Source organism: Saimiri boliviensis, chromosome 10 (genome assembly GCF_048565385.1).
Source record: "Saimiri boliviensis isolate mSaiBol1 chromosome 10, mSaiBol1.pri, whole genome shotgun sequence".
NCBI classification, from domain to species: domain Eukaryota; kingdom Metazoa; phylum Chordata; class Mammalia; order Primates; family Cebidae; genus Saimiri; species Saimiri boliviensis.
In genome coordinates, this window is record NC_133458.1 from 56,104,426 (window position 1) to 56,106,897 (window position 2,472).

Here is a 2,472-nt window from a genome sequence, read left to right on the forward strand (position 1 = left end):
ATGAGATAGATAGACATGAGAAAAAGAGAAGGAAGAGATGATGGGCAGAAGGCTGACATCAGCTGCTAAATTTGAAACTGTGGTTTCATACCTAATTTCCAAATGTAATTTAGTTCTCAAATGTAGAATTAATTGATTGAAGAGCATGGTCCCCTTGAGAAAAAAAGAACCTGCAATGCTACCTGAAGTATATACAGTAAATATTCCCTTGATTATCCTCCGAGGGGATCTGAAACCATTTCCAGGGTAACAGCGCTGGGGAATGAGATAACCCAAACATTTCTAGCACAGTTATATCTAAGTTCTGAGCTGAGACTGATGTCATGGGATCTGAAGCACAATTGCAGTTCTCCGGTGAAATGGGAGCTTATGGAGGCCAGGTAGAGTTTGACCCAAGTCCACTTTACAGTTTAACCCAAGTCCATTGCACAAGTATATTTGGACCTAACCTATGGCTATTTCCCTGGTCCTCATGTGCAGTATGGAAAGTGAAATACTTAGCGGCTGGCAGAACGCATACATTATGGTCTGCGGAATAAAAGCTATTAGGGCATCAAGAGCCAAGTGGCAGACCCAGAAACCACACTCCTATCCTGAGGAAAATTATAAATCAGAGGCAACATTATATCATGGTAAGAAATGCTGAGATTAGTACCACTATCAAAGATATAGAGGATGTAGGGGTGATGGCCCACATCGTATTTCTATTTAATTCACCTGTATGTACCCTACAAAAATGAAATGGATCTTGGCAGATGACAGTACATTACTATAAATTCATCCAATTGGCAGTCCCGATCACAGCTTCACAGCTGCTATATTATGCCATCTGCCACAGAAGCTGCTATTGGAGCTACCACTTAGTTAAGTGACAGTAGATTAACACAGGCTTTGGCACTTGTTAGAAGACTACTGATCTTGCATAGACGTTTTTTCTCCAATTCTCTTTAATAGATAATCAAGTTCTGTTTTTATTCACATGTTAAAAACAGCAGTACCCATTTACTGTCAAGCCCAGGGATATGCAAACTGTCCTGCTCTCTTTCACAAGAGAGATTGCAGGTATTTTGATCATCTTGACAATCTCTAGAACATAACACCAGATCAGTACATTGATAACATCATGATCATCGGACTTGGTGATTAGGATATGAGAAGCATAGTAGTTGTCAGAGATGTTGGAGAATTCGAGATAAGCCTTATGAAGAATCAAGGAATGGTCACAGTTTTGGAGGTCCAGTGGTCAGTGACATGGCACAATATTCCTTCGAAGACTAAGGACAAATTTTTGCCCTTTACAGCTGACACTTATCTGAAAGATGCACAATGTTTAATAGGGCTCTTTTGATTTTGGAGGTGGCCTGCACTTGATATCACTGCTCTGACTCATGTATTATTTGGTGACTTGGAAGCTGTTAATATTGAGTGAGGCCTAATGGAAGAGAGAGTTCTGCATAAGAGCCAGTCTGAGGTGTCTAGCCACTTGGGTCTTACAACAGAGCAGATTGGCTTGAGGTAGAGATATCCATGGAAACATGTTGCTATGAGTTTGAGACATTTCTAGGGTTTTAGAGAAAGATAATTATTTCTCTGTAAAATAACTCTTCTCAATATGAATAAACATTCTGTTATTATACTAGATCCTACTAGAAGCTGATGGCCTGATTATGGGATGCTAAGTGGCTATGTCACTGGGGTTTAATTTTCTGAACTGAATATTATCAGATCCATCATTTTAATATTGGGCAGATGTAGAAATGATATTTGAGTTTCAGCATGAGCATATCCAAAATATACTGGAAAATCACATAACTGTGTGGCCTAGACATCCACATCACTTATCTCTGCTGTACAGACAGTCCTATCTCAGCTCACACCTTTGGCCTCTAGTGGTACTCCCAACAGTCAACCAGACTAGAAGAAAAGAACTTAGGCTAGTGCAAAGACAGACTGATACGATATGTTAATGCAACAGCAAACAGGACTGATGCCAATCCTCATGCTAGTGGACCAGCAACCAAAGAAAGAAGTTACAGTGTCAGTGACAGTAGTCAGTCCTAATTACCAGGATAGTCTACAGCTGTTACATAATGAGGAACCAAAGGATGTTGTCTAGAACCCACTGAATGTATGAGCTTTTAGGCCCATGGTAACCATAAACAGATAACTATAGCACCAATGGTTAGAAAATGTGTTTCTATATATATATATACACACATACATATATTTGTATATATTTTTTTCTCTGTAAAATTTAGTGGATTAAGATAAAAACAATAAATTGTTTGTTCATAATGTATAATTTTGGCAGAGCTCAGCAAAAACATCTTATCTTTGCTATATGAGTTGTCTGGGGTCTCAGTTGGGATGACTTGAATGCATGGGGGCTGGACCCACTTGGGGACTGACCATGCATCTCTTTCTCTTTATGTAGTCTCAGGCACTCTGTGTAGATTCAGGGCCTTATGTATT